General features: G+C 36.5%; 1 non-coding gene across 1 annotated transcript; it reads right to left on the bottom strand.

Annotated features, from left to right (window-relative positions):
- Nucleotides 1–3,045: 3,045 nt before the first annotated feature.
- TRNAA-AGC (transfer RNA alanine (anticodon AGC)) lies at nt 3,046–3,118 on the bottom strand. The gene has a single exon. It is a non-coding gene; the product is annotated as a tRNA-Ala (tRNA).
- Between the last annotated feature and the right edge of the window lie 16,195 nt (nt 3,119–19,313).

The raw sequence follows: 19,313 nt of genomic DNA, 5'->3' as shown, positions 1-19,313 counted from the left end.
TTAGTACAAAAGGACACGTTTAGTACAAAAAGGACACATTCAGTTTAAATTTTAATTGAAGAGGACACAATTAATTCAGAAGGACATGTTTAGTTCATAAATTAATACAAAAAAGATAAGTTTAGTTTAAAATTGAGTACAATAAAAAAAATTTAATTCGGACTTAATTCCAAAGGACACGTTTAGTTCAAAGGACAAGTTCAGTTCAAATTTATTCAAATTTCCCTTCCAAATTTCCTCCAAAAAAATACCCCATAAGTCTTCAATGCCATCTCCAGCACCCATTATATGCCATTATAATTCATATTTATTTATTTTTCTTCCCTTCTTGTTTTTCCACGCCAAAAAAAAGTTTTCCTTCGTTGTTCATGAAAAATCATCATTTTTCCTCTCCTTCCCATCCATTTGATTCTTTTTTCCTTTTCCTTCACATCTTGAACCTACAACAACAAATTCATTTTCTTGAACAATTTTCAACATTTTTTTTTTCTTCCTTTTGGTCACTAACACAGTCACATGTGCAGCATTAACAGTGAGGAAAAGTCTTCCATCATGCCGGTGATGCAGGGGTAAATTGAGGGGAAAGGAACTGAATGTGTCCTTTTTGTACAAATTTCTGAATTGATCGTCTCCTTTTTTGTACTAAATTTTGAACTAATCGTGTCCATTTTGTACTAAATTTTGAACTGAACGTGTCCATTTTGTACTAAATTTTGAACTAAACGTGTCCTTTTTGTACTAAATTTTGAACTAAATTTGTCCTTTTTGTACTAAATTTTAAACTGATCTTGTCCTTTTGTACTGAACATGTCCATTAATTTGGGGTCAAATTCCCCCATTTTTTTGTGAATTTTTCTTCTACACCCCTGCCACATCAGCACCAACAACAAAAAAAAAATTCGTGAGGAAGCTGAAGACACGCAAAGTTATCATCCGACACATGCCGGTTTACAGCACTGCGCATGCTTTACTCTGTCCTTGCCCTTGGAATAATTTTCAACTCATTCCATCTTCGCCTTGTTCCACCCCAAAAAAGAACCGACCCGAAATTATTTGTTGAGGGAAGCAAAATCCCGACGGAAAATTTTCCACTTTTTGTATGTGTTTGTGTGCCTTTTTGTAGTTGTATTAGTGCGACATGATTTTTCTCTTTTATTTGCACGAAAAAATAAGGGAAAAAATTTTCCCTAAAAATGCAGCACAGAAAAAACTGAAACTGGGAAGAAAAATTGGCAACAATTCCAACTCATTCCAATGCTGTCTGGGATGCAAAAAATTTTAAAATTGGGGTTGTTGTGGATTGAAGGAGTTGCTCCAATTGGGGTTCGATGACATTCACAAGAGTCACATTGAAATCGGTCGGGAATAATTTTGCGTGTTTTTGTTTGGTGTCGCGTGGGGATGGAAATGTGAAAATTGGCGTAGTTTTGCACCCTTTCAGTTTTAAAATTCAGCATAGCTTTGCACCTTTTGAGTACTAAATTTGTCGTAGTTTTGTACGCTTTGGGTATTAAATTTGGTGTAGTTTTGCACCCTTTTGAGTACTAAATTTTGTGTAGTTTTGCACCCTTTTGAGTACTAAATTCTGTGTAGTTTTGCACCCTTTTGAGTACTAAATTCTGTGTAGTTTTGCACCCTTTGAGTTCTAAATTTAGTGTAGTTTTGTACCCTTTCAGTACTAAACTGCATACTTTTGCACCCCTTGAATATCAAAATTCCATAGCTTAACACCCCTTTAGTTTCAAATTTTTATAGTTTCACACCCCTTTAACTCCCAAAAATTTCCCCATAACTTTTCTTTATTGTCTGCAAGTGGCTGAACTCGACGAAAATTTCATTCATTATTCCTACAGTCTGCAGTTCACAGTCTTCCTTTTTACCTTAATAATAATCGATTATGTGCTGCAAAAAACATTAAAAAGCTCCCCATTCCTGAAACTTTTGTTTCCCATTCGACTTTTCCTTTTTTTACGTTTTAGTTCGTCTCGTTTCCTTTTCAATATTTTAGCTTGCTCTAGTTCCATTGCATAGTATATTGGGCTTACTGTGCTGTCTATGAAAATGGCAATACAAAAAAAATAATAATAATTTCACTGCAGACACAAATACATGAAAATGTGAAAACCAGGATGGAAAATTGGACTTTTGAGTTGTGAAGTTTGATGAGAATTTGTGGGAGTTTAAGACGCATTTTCTTTGGTTTTCGGTTGAGTTCGGTCATTCTCGGCCATCTTCGGTCATCTTCGGCAATTTTTGGTCATCAGCGATCGTCTTCGGTCTTTTTCGGTCTTCTTCGGTCTTTGAAGGGCATTAAACTTCCTAAATTTCCAAATTTTGCCTAAATTGACAAAATTTAATGTTTTTAACCTCAATATTCACAAAATAATGCTAAAAACAGGAGAAAATTGGGGAAATGATACAGGATGATGAGAAAATCAATAAATGTGTCTGGAACAGGGAAAAAAATAATTTTCATTTTTAACATTTTAAATTTGTTATGTTCACTTTTTTAAGGCTTCTACTTATGACTTTCAATTTATTTATGGATATTCTGCTTTATTTTTGATTTGAACTCCAGCTATGGAGTCATCCGGACAGCATAAATTGGGTGATTGATCCAAAATCCGGCATCGGGCCGGCTTGATTCTGATTTGGTCAGATCATGCCGACAATTCTAGGCCATGCCAGATTACCATGTCGACCTAATGCTGGATTTTGGATCAATTAACCCAGTGGTGGACAACCTGTGTGTCACGGCACAAGCTTGGTGGAAAGCCTCGACCAAAACCGCACACGGCATACGATTCATGCCATTTTCAAACATTAATGCCATTAATTTACAAAATTACCAAATGCATACCAAAAGTCAAGCATTTCTCTGTCTAGGAACAGTCCGGAAAATGAAACACATCCAATTTCCATCCCAATTCCTCATTTCTTTACTTCCAATTCCTTCATACAATCTTCATCAATTTTCTAAAAATAATTAAAAAAATTCATCAAAAATTTCAAAAAAAGAACGAAAAAAAAAAATTAAAATCCTTGTGGATCTGCCGGGTATCGATCCCGGTACCTCTCACATGCTAAGCGAGCGCTCTACCATTTGAGCTACAGACCCATTCACTTTCATGTGTGATCAAACGACAGACTTTCTTATTGAACATTTTGTGTGCTGTAAAATGATATTTTTGGTATGCATGCGAATGCTTGACCTAGATCAACTGATTAGTTGGATGTGATCGGTGGATTGTTTAGAAAGGTGTGAGGTGGATTGAATTTGTGGATGGGGTTATGGAAGGGTTGGGGGTGGAATTAGGTGTTTTTGGGATTTTTTTGTTTGTTTTTAGGGAATTTTTGAGCAATTTTGCTTAAAAAACCGAGCCCATTTACACCTGGAAGTTCGGGATCGAGCTTGACCAGAATGAGCTTCACTTGACCGAGCTTCACTTGACCGAGCTTCACTTGACCGAGCTTCACTTGACCGAGCTTCATACTTGACCGAGCTTCACTTGACCGAGCTTCACTTGACTGAGCTTCACTTGACCGAGCTTCACTTGACCGAGCTTCACTTGACTGAGCTTCACTTGACCGAGCTTCACTTGACCGAGCTTCACTTGACCGAGCTACACTTGACCGAGCTACACAAGACCGAGCTTCACTTGACCGAGCTTCACTTGACCGAGCTTCACTTGACCGAGCTTCACTTGACCGAGCTTCACTTGACCGAGCTTCACTTGACCGAGCGTCACTTGACCAAGCTTCAAGAAACTGGATTTCCCAACACAGCAACCACCAAGCTTACTCAAATTGTCATTTCCATCAGTTCTAAATAGCCTTGAAAAGGTCACAGCTTATAATCATGATGATAATAATGGAAAAAGTTGCCATTCATATCTCGTTCCATAGATTAATATTCACCGATATAACTCAACAAGGAAGTGACGCCCCACATCAACCCCACCCACACACCCCTCATCCCACACACACACCAAAAAAAAAAAGGCTTCAACCTTCAAATTTCCTTCCTGAGAGCGTTCGAGAGAGAGAAAAATTGAGTTCAAGTCAGATCAACGGCAATGTGTCCTTGAATGGCATGAGCCATGAGGACGAAAGCTTCTTATTCTTTGTTCCTTACTCATTTTCTGTTCAATGCGTGTGATGAACGTTACGCACACAACGTCCTTGAACTTTTATTTGTTGGGTTTATGGCACAATCAAGGCCCAATTTTTTTTTTTTTTTGTATTCGGTTTTGGCCTCGGATTTGATTCGATGGAAGTTCGGCTGAAGGATATGATTATGTGGTTGTGGATGATTATTGGATTTTTTGTGGATTATTTTTGGAGGTTGAAGTGCTTTGTTGAGGATAAGATTGATTCTAACCTCAAAATTTGGCAAAATAACCTTAAAATTTGGGAATTTAACCTCAAAACTCTGGAATTTAACCTCAAAATTTGGATTCTAACCTCAAAATTTAGTTTCTAACCTCAAAAATTTAGCTTCTAACCTAAAAAATTTGGATTCTAACCTCAAAATTTTGGTTTTTAACCTCAAAATTTGGAATCTAACCTCAAAAATTTGGATTCTAACCTCAAAATTTGGATTTTAACCTCAAAAAATTGCTTTTTAACCTCAAAAATGAGAATTCTAACCTCAAAAATTAGGATTCTAACCACAAAAATTTGGATTCTAACCTCAAAAATTTCGGATTCTAACCTCAAAAATTTAAATTCTAACCTCAAAAATTTAGATTCTAACCTCAAATATTTTTGTCTAACCTCAAAATTTGGATTAAAATCATAAAAATTTTGAATTCTAACCTCAAAAAATTGGATTTGCATTTAAAAAATTCAAAATTTAACCCCAAAATGAGAATTCTAACCTCAAAAATTTGGAATTCTAACCTCAAAAATTTTGATTTTAACCTCAAAATCGAAACATAACCTCAATTTTTGTTTGGATAACCTCAAAATTTTCCGCCTAACTTCCACCAAATCCTCACAAATTTATTGAATTCCGCCTAACTTCAGTCATTCATCTCCTCAATAAGTTCTTCTCCTTTACTTACATTGATTGATTGATGATGTTCAGGACAAAGTTGAGATGATCTTAAAAGGTCGAATGTGACAATAGACACAAGCACACACATTTGTGCGTAGCTTTTAATCTGTCAATGACAAATAGACAAATGGGATTAATGTTAGGCACAAAAGTGTCGTTGAATTAGGAAAGTTATTTGTTAAGGATGTTGCTGAGTCATTAGAATTGAGGGAATTTTGAGGTTATGTTGCTCAATTTTGAGGTTATGTTGCTCAATTTTGAGGTTATGTTGCTGAATTTTGAGGTTATTTTGCTTAATTTTGAGGTTAAGTTGCTCAAATTGGAGGTTATGCTGCTGAATTTTGAGTTTAAGTTGCTCAATTTTGAGGTTATGTAGCTCAAATTGGAGGTTATGTTGCTCAATTTTGAGGTTATGTTGCTCAGTTTTGAGGTTAGGTTGTTCAACTTTGAGGTTATGTTGGTGAATTTTGAGATTATGTTGGTGAATTTTGAGGTTATGTTCAATGTGCACCTTTCACATCATCAAAAGCGACAACAATTTCCACGACAATTTCCTTTCCATTCATATCTTCAAGCTCATCTCATTAAATTATTCAGTACAAAGTCAACTAAAGTCAATGCCTTACAACAACTGAGTGTGTGTTTAGGTGAAAGAAGGCAAACGAACTCAAAGTGGGTCAATGCGGCACTGTTTCACTTTCTCATCTCGATTTTGACGCCCCAACTTCTTCTTGCTTAGTTCACCTCAATTATTATTAGCTGAACTGCCATTGCCAATGCCGCGCTTGTTGTTGTTGGAAATGCTTTTTAAAAAATTTCACAGAAAGCGAAAGAAATGAAAAAAAAAATGAAAGTGAATCATGTAAAAATTAAATTAATTTTATAGCTGAAATTGGAAATTGTGTCTTGTTGCAGCTAAGTTTGCGATTTATTGAGTGATTGAGTTGAGGAAAGTAAGAGTTTTACTAGCTGTGCATGGCTTGATGCAATTTTGTGCAATTAATTGAAGTTGTTATGATTATTGTTTGAGTTAGGAGCAACATAACCTCAAAAATTAGGAAGTTAACCTCAAAATTAAGCAATATAACCTCAAAATTCAGCAACATAACCTCAAAATTTAGCAAAATAACCTCAAAATTCAAGAACTTAACCTCTAAATTTGGGGAAATAACCTTAAAATTGAGCAAAATAACCTCAAAATTTATCAAAATAACCTCAAAATTGAACATCATAACCTCAAAATTGATCAACATACCTAAAAATTAAGGAAAATAACCTTAAAATTGAGCAACCTAACCTCAAAATTGAACAAAATAACCTCAAAATTCAGCAAAATATTCTCAAAATTGAGCAACATAACCTCAAAATTCAGCAAAATATCCTCAAAAAGGAAGACATAACCTCAAAATTGAGCAACATAACCTCAAAATTGACCAAAATAACCTCAAAATTGATCAACATAACCTCAAAAAACCAGAAAATAACCTCAAAAAATTCGGTCAACATTATCACATGTTAAGCCCCAAAAAATACTCAGGCATTCCACAATAGATCTCCAAAAACGAAAAAAATCTTGCATAAATATTTTCATTTTCATTCAATGATCTCAAAACGATACTCGTGATCTCCATTCTGTACACATTCAAGAGCATCAAGCAAGCTTTATTTTTTCCATTTCTTTCTTTTCCATTTTCGACTCGCTTCATTGCTGATGGTACAATGACCTGGTAATTGAATGGAACGCCAACATACATTTTTATTATTCAAACTTACACACACATGTGCAGCTGTATAAAGTTGAGTAGATCGTGACGAGAAGCAAAGTGCCTTTCTTGCTGTTATGTTTTGTGTGTTTTCTTAACCAATTAACTTCGTTCCCTCATTCCACATATTCCTCTTCTTTCATCTTTTTTACACACATTTTTGTAGCTTTTCTTCTTTCTTTCTTTTCTTGCTTGCTTGCTGGCTTTGTAACATAAAACAACACGTTATTTGAAGTTCATGGTTAGCTTTATCTAGATGATGAGATGGTTGGTGATTTGGGTGACTGGGTGGGACTGGGGAGGGTAGAGGTTGAAGTTGAACAAGGTTTTGAGTAAAAAAATGATCAAAAATGTCAAAATTCAATCAAAATGATCAAAAGAAACCCAAAATTGATAGAACTAACAAAAAAACGATCAAATACGATTAAAAATGGTCAAAATAGAACTGAATAAGATCAAAAATAACCTAAAATGACCGAAGATACCCGAAATTATCCGAAAGAAACCGAAGATTACCTAAAACATTTGAAAATGATCAAAGATGAACGAAGATATCCGAAAAATACTCGAAGATACCCGAAATAAACCGAAGATTACCGAAAACATCCGGAAACGACTAAAGATGACCGAATATAACCGACGATGTTCGGAAACAACTGAATATTATCCAATATTTCCGAAATTAGCCAAAAGTAGTTGAAGATGACCTAAGATAACCCAAGATCATCGATAATAACCGAAAACAAACGATCATTCCTGAAAACAACAGAAAATATACGAAGATGAACGAAAATTTACCTTAAATAACCGAAAATTACCTAATTTTAACAAATATGATCGAAAATTGCCGATTATAACCTGAAATGATCAAAAATTGGTGAAATTCACCCAGTTCACATCGGTCCGTCAAAGGGAACAGACGTGTTTTTAATTCGCTCCGCAATTAATTCAAAATTCTCAAAAGCTCCAGATAACAACAACAGAGATTAAAGTTTCGAATCTCAGTTCAACTTGTTCAGACGTGTTTTGACTTGTTCGGTAAAATGGTAGAAACAACAACAAATCTCAACAACGAGGAAAGTAACCAAAAACTTTCGGAAAAACAACCTGAATCTCAACAACAAGATTCAGCACCCGTGACAACTCTCATCACCGAGGATATAAACAACGAAAAGCAACATGACATTGAGATGGAAAATCTCAAAACAAAACAGACAACAATGGATCAATTCGTCCAACCATTAAGGGCAGAAAAACGTCGCAGCCAACTTGAAATCTTCAGTGCGCCAGCCAAAAAGATATCTAGTGCTAGCAAAAAGAAAGATGACAACAAAAAACAATTTGACTTCTCAAATGCCAGGACGAATCTGTACGATAACAGATTGTTCAACTTCAGCGGAGATAACAGCAAAGCACCAGAACAACCAAAACAAAGTGAAATATCATCATCATCGAAAGACATCAACGTAACATCACAGCAGAAACCAAAACCACCACCGATCCATATAATTAGTGGTGGAGGACAGGAGATCAGAAGGTTGATGAACCAGATCAACAACCAACCCAGGAGTTTTATGATCAACGTCAAAAAGGATAAACTCAAAACAAAAGTTGTATCAACGGAGAGTTGGGACGACTACGACAGATTCATCAAACTCCTCAGAGAAAAACAACACCACTTTCACACCTATGCAAACCAGGAACCACAGATGAAATTCGTGCTCTACGGACTTCCAATGATGGAGATCGTAGACTTGGAAAAGGAGTTGAAAACGGAAAACATATCACCAGTTAAAATTGTCAAAATGACAATGAAACAAAGGAGACACGAAAACGACGACGACCAGAACTACCTTCTGTATTTTAATAAAGTACAGGAAGGTAACATTTTGGAAAACCTTCGAAAGGTTAACTGTGTCTACGGCTTCAAAGTAAAATGGGCTAAATACAACAACAGGCGTAACGGACCTTCTTTCTGTTCGAAATGTTTGCAGTTTGGTCATGGACAACGTGGTTGTAACAAACCACTAATCTGTTTCAGATGCTCTGAACAGCATGATTCAAAAACCTGTCCTTACATTTCGATTGAAACCAACAAGGTCCCAATCGAAAAACTAAAGTGTCACTTCTGCGGCGAGAAACATACAGCAATCTCACAAGAATGCAACATCAGGAAACAAATAATCGAGAAGTGGAAAGCTAAATCAACGAACGACAACAACCGAAATCAAAACAGACCATCAGGTGAACAACAAAGGATTCCACGAAATCCTGCTGGACAAAGGAATGCTCCACCAACATCAAAAGCAGGTGAACGATCAGGCGGATCTGATCAATTTACATCACAAAGACCAGCTAGGAGTATCCCAGAACCGGTACCAACAACATCTAGAAAACCAGCTTCTGAAACCTCCGCACCAGTCACCATAAAATCACAAAATAATCATCCACAGCAGAAACCCTCAAATCAGGGAAATCAAAACAAAACACGAAGAAACAGGAGAAGGGGAAGGAATGGAAATAACAACAGGTCAAAGCCAAAGACCAATAACAATCATCAACAGAACTCAACACAGGTTGTAGAAATTATGGACCTAGACTTCAATTCACTAACCTTGGAAACAAACAAGGTCGATCCTGAACCTTCATCCAGTGGTAATACAAAGGAACAAATTTCACCAGCCCAAGGCACAATCGATGAATGCATGTTCTTCATCAACTCATTCATCGAAATCATCACCAAAAAGCCAGAGTACCTAAAAGAGGAACAGATACAACAAGCCATCGGCCAAAAAGTTGCCAAAATCTACATGAGTCAACATGGATTGTAGTCACCAAAGAATCAACGTAATTTACTGGAATGCTAACAGCCTTGCAGATAAGATGTTAGCATTTCTCGACTACCTCAGCATGCAAAACGTTGATGTTGCGTGCATATCGGAAACATTCCTAAAACCAAACTCCAAAGTAGACTCGCATCCTGACTACGTAATTCATCGATTTGATCGCATTGACAGACCAAAAGGTGGTGTTGCGATCATTGTCAAAAGAAATCTAAAACATCAGCTTCAACCAAGTTACAACACAAAGCTAATAGAATGCATCGGAATAAAAGTCTTCATCAACGAATCAATAAGCTGCCACATCCTCTCCGTCTATCTTCCAGGAGGAAGCAAAGGAAGGGAAATAGACGATCATCTAAGAGATGACATCAACAAAATAACAAACATCAGAGGAAACTACTACATCTGCGGAGACTTCAATGCAAAACATCGAGAGTGGAATTGCAACGTAGCAAACAAAGCCGGGACAATACTACAGGATATGTCCGGGGAGTTCATGATCTACTACCCCGATTCACCAACGTATTATCCAGAAGATCCGACGAAATCTGTATCAACAATCGACCTAATGCTCTCAAATTCCAGTCTGAACACTACAGAACTAAAATGCACAGAGGCAATGAGTGACCATTGCGCTGTGTATTTTCAAATCAGGACATCCAAAGTTGACAGAACAGACAACACAGTTTACAGATATGACTACAGAAATGCCAACTGGAAAAAATTTAAATCTCATATAACTCGTCGCATCGAAGACAGCACTCTGGAAAACCCATGCAACACCGTAGAGGAGATAGAACATCATATCAAAGTATTCTCAGAACTCATCATGGATTCAAGAAACAAAACTGTGAAGAAGAGAAAGATCAACTTTGAATCGACAAAGCTCACACCAGAAATCAAAGACTTAATCAGGACGAAAAGAAGTCTTCGACGAAGATGGCAACGCAGCAGAGATAATCAATTCAAAACTGAATTAAACATTCTACAGAAAGTCATCAAAGACAAAATTAAGGAACTCAAAAATACAAACTGGAATAAGCGGCTTTCGGAAATCCAACCATCAAACCAAACAGTCTGGAGGATTGCAAAGCATTGCAAGAAAGGTTCAAAATCGATGCCACCGTTGATTGATGCAGATAGAACATTCATCACTAATAAGGAAAAAGCCAGCGTTCTCAGTGACTATTTTCGTAAAGCTCACGAAAATCCACTTGAGGACAACAACCCAGTACATACCCAGGAAGTAGACAACGCAGTGAAGGAAACATTGGAAGGAGAAAATAGTGACTGCACAGAACTTACAAATGTAGAGGAAATCTCATACATTGTAAGAAATCTGAAAAATCCTAAAGCACCAGGATTAGACGATGTCAACAACATACTCCTCAAAAATCTTCCTCCAAAAGGCTTCGAATATTTGAAATTCATCATCAACACATGTCTCAAACTTAACTATTTTCCGAAAGTTTGGAAAAAAGCTAAAGTAATCCCGATCCCAAAACCTGGCAAACCAGCAAACGAAGTGAGCAGCTATAGGCCAATAAGCTTGCTTAGTTCCCTAAGCAAAATATTGGAGAGAGTATTGCTGAATAGAATAAACGAGCATCTGGAGGATAACAACATCATTCCGACTCAACAGTGTGGCTTTCGCACAGGACGATCAACATCTCACCAACTCATCAAAGTAATCAAAACAGCAAAGGAAAACATAAGCAGGAAGAAATCAACAGGAATGATCTTCCTAGATGTGGAGAAAGCATTTGACAGAGTCTGGCATAACGGACTCTTGTTTAAAATGATCAAATTAGGGTTTCCACTACCACTTATAAAAACTGTAAGATCTTTCCTAAGTGAAAGAACTTTCTCAGTTTTTATTAAAGGTCAGTTCTCAGAAACCAATGAAATCAAATTCGAGTACCACAAGGAGCAGTGCTTTCACCAACTCTCTACAACATCTACACATATGATATTGTAAGAGAAACAACTAACAATATCGCACTCTTCGCAGATGATACTGCATTGTATCATTCTGCAGAAAACTCAGCCGATATTGTAACACATCTACAACACACTGGAAGAAAAGTACAACAATACATGAACAAATGGAAAATAAATCTCAACAAACAGAAGACTCAAGCCTTATTCATCACAAATAGGTACTCCAGGCAACTTCCAAGAGACAACATCAAATTCCTCAACGAAAACATCAAATGGGAAACCGAAGCTAAATATCTGGGAATGATAATCGACAAGAGAGTGACATTAAAGCAGCATGTAGAATATGTGACCAACAGAGCTCACACTGCACTAAGACTACTTTATCCCCTCATCAGCAGGAACTCACATCTCGACGTTCGAAACAAACTTCTCATCTATAAGCTAGCCGTGAGACCCATCTTCACATACGGCTGTCCAGCATTTGAACGGATGGCAAAAACACATCTACAAAAACTACAAGTACTACAAAACAAATTCTTGAGAATTGTTCTCAACAAAAAAAGATATGAAAGGATATCAGATCTACATACTGAAGCAAAAATACCCTCTATTGAGGACTACGTCGGAAAGTTGCAAGCGAATTTCAACACTCGTCTTGCGTCGCGAAACACCGAATAAACCACAACATAAATTAAAGCAAAACAATTTCAAAATAAAATCAAAAACTAAGTGATGAATGCGATAAGCCAGAATCCTTAAAAATTTAAATACAAATAAAATGTATCCAAACTTTGTACATAATTAAGTTAAAAATTTAATGAATAAAAAGTTTATTTTAAAAAAAAAAAAAAAAAGGTGAAATTCACCGACAATGAACGGAATTTACCGAAAATAGCCGAAGGTAACTCAAATTGAACAAATACTACTGAAACTCACTGAAAATAATCAAAACTAGCCGAAAAAGGCCGAGAGTATCTGAAGACAATTAAAAATTATCAAAAATTCACCGAAAATAACCGACTCTATCCGAAGATGGCCGAAGGTAACCGACAATGACCGAGGATGAACGTCAATAACCGAATTTGAATGAAGGCAACCGAAAAATAGTGGAAATGACATAAAACAACCGAAAATAGATGAAGATAGTCTAAAATAGCCAAAAATGGTTGTAGCTTACTATAAATGACCGAAAACAACCAAAATGAATCGAGAATAATCAAAAAGTAATCGAAGATGACCGAAGACAACCGAAAGGTGTCAAATGTGACTAAACGTTACAAACAGGAGCCGAGTATAATCAAGATTGATCTTAAATAACCAAAGATGGCAGAAAATGAGTCAAAGAACAGCAAAATAGCCGAGGATAAACCAAAAAACCGAAGATAACCGAAAACAGCCAAAAGAGACCAGAACGCGCCGAAAATGATTGTAAACAGCCAAAGAAAACCAAAATTGGTCGAGAATGATCGTAAATATTCAAAGATAAGTGAAGATGATCCAAAATAGCCAAAAAATGGCAGAAATCAACCGAAAATAGCCGAAGTTTACAAATGATGATCAAAGACAACGAGCCGTCACCGATCATTGCATCTTCATAATTGCTGCAGCATATCTCTTCCATCCAACAATCTAACCAACCATCAAAACTGCGCCTCATTTCCCATCTCAATTCCACATCCAAACTTCCTCTTTTCTTCCACATCTTATTTCTGTTCCTCTTTGATTCCCATTACGATCGCGAATCATTGTACACAATGTTTAGTTGTTGCTTTGTAGATAAAATATATGCTCTGCTATGAACTCAAAAAACCTTTTTTTTTAATTCTGTGCTGTATATTTATCATACCATCTCACTCGATCCACATCCATACATGTGTAATGTCTTATGCCTTACTTCAAACATGTTGCTTTGCTGCTCCAACTTCTTTTTTTTTGAGGTCAATGTCTTGCCGGATGGTCAACGGATGGAATTAAAAATGTGGATTTTTTTATGATTGTATTTGTGTGCGCATGTGTGTGTGTGTGTGTGTTGAATATGAAAGAACTTTTCTTCTTGAAAAATGAGTTTTTTTCTTTATGAATTTTAAAAAGCTTGCTTTGTTGTGTGTGAAAGAAATGATTTTTTTTTATTGAGAAATTTTTGATGGTCAAGTTCAATTTTTTTTCGTGGAGGTTTTTTGTTGTTGTTGGAATTTTGGAAGCATGGTGAGAGAAGAATGAATGATTTTTGAGGAAGTTGGGTATATTGCAGGGATTACTAGATCAGTGGAGGGTAATCTGTGTACTGCGGCACACTAGGACTCACTTACTAGGCACTTACAGGCATACAGATCAAATTTGATCCATGGACTCACTCAGTTGAAGTCCTAAACTGGCTCATTCTTTGGCTGCTCATTGTCAACTACCAAATGCTTCACTGACTTTTTTGAAAATGCCGTATGCCGTGTGCGGTTTTGGTTGTGGCTTACCCAATGACCTTCTTACCTCTTTTGTGAAGATACACGAGGGCCTATTGCAGCATTTAGAGTTTGTTGATAGCTGGATCTGTCTGTAAATAAATTCTGCCAGTTTCTACTTCTCAGCTCTTTTGCATCAGTGCTTTCACAGTAGCCCCATGAGCTCTTGGGTCTGCTTCGAGATCTTTTTCCATCCAGAATGTCAACAGTGATGCAAATCCACCATGAAGTCAAAATATGATGCAATTTCAAAGAGCTTTCGTATCAACAATGGTTGCTGTCTCAACATAGTATATATTTTATCATTATACCAGTCCTGAAGATGACCAAAATAGCATAAATCGGTTAATCGATCACAAATCCGACCATAAGACGTCGTAACGCTTTCTTGGTGCCGGATTCAGCTTACATCTTGCATCATGTTTGAGTCATGTCGGCTTGATTCTGTCAAAGTTCAGTTTTTATTCAGCTTCATGCCTGAATAAAAACTAACTCTGGCTACTAGGTCGGTAGTGACTCTGGAATGTAGCTAAAGACACTACATGCCATGTCTAGGCCGATAGTGACACTGGCATGATGCTGAATGAAAAACTGAATTCGACACCAAGACAGAGTCATGCCGGCCTGACTTTACTTATAAAATAAACGGTCCATTTGTGCTTATCAGATCCCACCCTCATCCACCAATCTCCAAGACCCTGCCAACCACGTGTCTTTTCCCTCAAAAACCACCAAAAATTCCCCTCAAAATTCTCATTTCTTCTTTTAATTTCACTTCAATTTTTATCGAACGGCTGTTTTTATTTTTAACTAAATATTTAAATTATAGATTAATTTGGACAACCTTGATGGTATATACATTCATATGCCTCAGTTGAGTCGGTCGACCTTCAAATGGAAAAACTTTTTTTTTTTTACCTTCATAATTTTTTGTTGTCGATGACATGTAATTTGGAATTTTATATCAACTGAATATTTGGAGCAATTTATTAAATGGAAAATTTTTGATGATAAATTCTTTAAGTTGTTAAGGTGAGATTGGATATGGATGAGCTTTCTTAGGGTTTGGATGATTTTGGGATTTCTCAAAGTCTCAGTCTTGGCAAATTCTAGAGACCGAGATCGAAATCAAGATTTTTCCGATCTCGGAAGTCTCAATCTCGCTATCGACATCGAGAACCTTTATTTGAAGGTTGGTCTGTCATTGTAATCTGTTAGCTAATTAATATTCATGTATCCTTATACTCATGTGCTTTCCCAAGATGACATAATGAAGCAAATGGAAATGTCAAGGTATAGAATTTACAGAATGTTCAGCATTCGACCTCAGAATCTTATCACATCTAGTCTGGAACAAGAGTTACAATTGTCAAGGGTCGAATTTTCAGCTCTATATAGGCAGTATGACTTCCAGAAGTAAAGTTACTATTATTTGCATATCTAGTAATGTAGTAATCATGTCAATCTCTCGAATAATAAGCTCGCTAGACCCAGGTAGACTCCATAGTCCACATAGCTTTCATAGCTCTCGCTAGGACTCTAGACTATTACCCATAATACGGCCACGTCACCGTAATAACGTTAAGATACGTAGTTGCTCTTACAACTCATTGCCGGCTGAATTTAACCCATTTTTATGGCCAAAACGCACAATGCTGCTCGGATTAATTAAAATTTAATCAAATTCACCCAAAAACATCCAAAAATTCATCAAAATTGTCAACAATCTCTCAAAGAACCCCCCATAAATCCCATTGCACCCCAAATAAAAATCAACAACATCCAAAAAGAAGCGCAAGTGAATGCTGCTCAAGAAAATGAAAAGTAAAAAAAACAAAATTTTGTAATCAGTGTGAAACCGAAACCTACTAATTGAAGTGAAAGACTTTCCATTTCTTCTTTCTTTTCTTTTCATTTTTTTTTTACTTTTTTACTTTCTTTTTCTTGATCTGACTTCTTCTATCTTTTCTTTCTTTCTTCTTTTTTTATGACTTTATACTTTCTTCGTTGAGTTCTTTATTGACTTTTCATTTTCTTTTTATCGGCTGCTTGCCGGTTTGTTGCTTTGCTTGCTTGCTTGTGTGATGGTGAAGATATGGATTAAACTAAAAATTTGAATAATTTTTTTTGGAGATTTTCTTTTGAATTGCTGCTTTTTCTAGTTCTAGGTTATTAATGGAAGAATTCGAGAACGTTCTGGGAATGAAGGCTAATTTAGAACAGATTTGATAGAACTTAAAAGTGGCATTACTTACTTACTTCGCTGGTCGTACAGATCAGTTGTGATCCATTACCCCCTCAGGAGTTACCTGAAGCTGGCTCTATCGCTGGCTACCACTTGCCAATTTCTGATACCAAGTGTATTGCTATCTCTATTGATAGCTTCCTTCCAAGAGTTCTTTGGGCGTCCACGGGCCAAGTGGCATTACTCCAATTTATTTGCTGTCTGAACTCCAAAAATGGATGTCCTTTCTGGACTCCTGAACTTGCTACATACTTGCTGGACTACTCGACATGTTTAAAGTCACAAATTCACTAAATTTCAAAGCTCTGATAACTCTAGTTTAGAGAGTCATGTGGATTTTAAACGTAAGTTCTTGAATATACATCAAATTTGCAAATAAAAAGCGAAATAATGAATGTATGTAAGCTTTCTCGTTGTTGGGACCGGGATCAAGAATTCTCGAGAATGTCCAGTTCCAGTCTCGTCTCGAAAATCTCTCGGGAATAAAACTGCAAGATAGACTACATTTATTTATGGCAATATGATGAATTTAATACAAGTTATTGTACTCATGTCTGACTTGATACTGGATTTGGCTAACAACATGCTGGAGAAGCATCAGTTTGATGTCGGATTTTGGATTGATATTCGAGTTTGTTGCTTTCTGAAAGCCTGAAACTGTGGCTCTGAATCCATCTTAAATTCAAGAACAACCTGACAGAATCCTAAAGAAAATGACCAATTAAGCCTTTTTATTGCTCAAATGTCCATCAGCAGTCAACTTGAAAGGCACACGGTGTATTAATGACTAAAAATCCGATCTTTGGTTAGCGTGGCTCTAGCTAATGACCAGATTTGCCAGAATTCGGCTGCAATCCAGATTCAATTCGGCCTGAAGCTTGATTTTCGGTAATTTCTACTCCATGTGCTTTCTGAGCAATTTCTATAGAAAACTCTCAAAATAAATGTTCCAAATTAAGTCCAAATTTCCATCAATTCCCATTTCCACCCAAAAAAATGACTCAACGATATCCAAAAATACCCAAAAAAAGAATTTTTTATCGCCAGTCATTACCCAAAAAAAAGCCAATCCATTTCCATAAATAATTTATTCGTTAATTTCATTCAACTCCAATTTTAAAGTTCATAAATAAATTTTAATTCCACTTCTTAAGTGTTTCAAGTTCACGAACATTATCCAATGTAACATACAAACATAAATGACTGACTGAATATTGAGACAGTGCAAGTGAGAAGAATTTTCGGTGAGAGTTAGGCAGAACTTTCTCTACTCTGACGTGTTCTGCCTTTTTTTGTGACTGTATGTGGACCTTGTGGAACTCTCCGGGTGTCATTTTCAGGTTTGGTTCAGTTCTTTACGTTCGGATGTGATTCAGAGGAACGAGATTGGCTGAAATTAAATTGAGAGAATTTTGTGGATGTGTAGGAACATGCGGAACTGGTCGGAATTGGAACTAAAGAGAATCAGTCGGATTTGAAGCTTCTGAAGCTAGAAGCTGAACTGAGGAGTTCTGATTGGACATTCTAGTGTGAAGACACCTGAACTGAAATTGGACATTCTTGTGTAAAGACACCTGAACTGAGATTGGACATTCTAGTGTGAAGACACATGAACTGAAATTGGACATTCTAGTGTGAAGGCACCTGAACTGAGTTTGGACATTCTAGTGTGAAGACACCTGAACTGAGTTTGGACATTCTAGTGTGAAGACACCTGAACTGAGAATGGACATTCTAGTGTGAAGACACCTGAACTGAGTTTGGTAGTCCTTCAAAATTCAATGTCAGCCTCAGTCCACAAGTCTCTTACAATGCCGTACTTTCCATAAAAATTCTCATTAAAGTCCATAAAAAATTGAGAGTCAAAAATGCCTGAAACAGCCTTGAAAATGAACCAGAAATGTCCAATACTCACATAAAACTTATCACATTACCGCATGTGTATGGCACAATTAGGAAATTAAATAACATTCGACCGAGAGAGAATGAGCAGCACAAAAAATTGAAGGTTAATGGAACATGAAACAAATTCTCTCAAAAAAAAAAAAGTGAAAAACTTTCCACTTTCAGAATTGTTGCATTATTTTCAAAATATTCAGCAGTTCCTGCAGAACATGCACATGCAAAGTGCTCAAATGAGAGCGAGACATCTGAAAAAAAATTGAGAGACTTAATGCAAGGTTGTAGGGAAATTGATTTCGATGTATTTATATCACGGTCAAGGGCAAGCATTGGGATCGGGTTGTGGATGTTCATGGAAGTAAGGATATATATGAACGAATGAGAATTTAGAGGACAAGGACAAGGTGAAAGGCTGCAATTGATTTTTTTTTATTCTTTCATGCCATTTTCAATGTTGCAGCGATGCAAATAGACGAGGATAAATTGTGGCTTTAAAAATGGAATTTATTGTGGAATGAATGACGGAATTGTGCATGTTGGGAGGATATCTGTTGATTTTTGGGATTTATTGGGATTTAAATTGATGGATTTTTAGTCAATGATTTAGTGTGAAGGCACCTGAATCTCAATAACTCAATTGTGAAGGCACCTGAACATCAAAACTCAATTGTGAAGGCACCTGAACCTCAATAATTCTAGTGTGAAGGCACCTGAACCTCAAAAACTTAAATGTGAAGGCACCTGAATCTCAAAAATTCTAGTTTGAAGACACCTGAACCTCAAAAACTGAATTGTGAAGGAACCTGAACCTCAAAACTCAATTGTGAAGGCACCTGAATCTCGAATCTCAATTGTGAAGGCTCCTGAATCTCAAAAATTCTAGTTTGAAGACACCTGAACCTCAAAATTGAAATGTGAAGGCACCTGAACCTCAAAAACTAAAGTGTGAAGGCACCTGAACCTCAAAAACTCAAGTGTGAAGGCACCTGAACTTAAAAACTCAAGTGTGAAGGCACCTGAATCTCAAAAATTCTAGTTTGAAGACACCTGAACCTCAAAAACTGAATTGTGAAGGAACCTGAACCTCAAAACTCAATTGTGAAG

This window comes from Chironomus tepperi, unplaced genomic scaffold (genome assembly GCF_022539635.2).
Source record: "Chironomus tepperi strain 1889 unplaced genomic scaffold, CSIRO-AGI_Ctep_v1 contig_7, whole genome shotgun sequence".
Classification (NCBI taxonomy): Eukaryota; Metazoa; Arthropoda; class Insecta; order Diptera; family Chironomidae; genus Chironomus; species Chironomus tepperi.
This window is presented reverse-complemented; position numbering and strand designations above follow the sequence as displayed.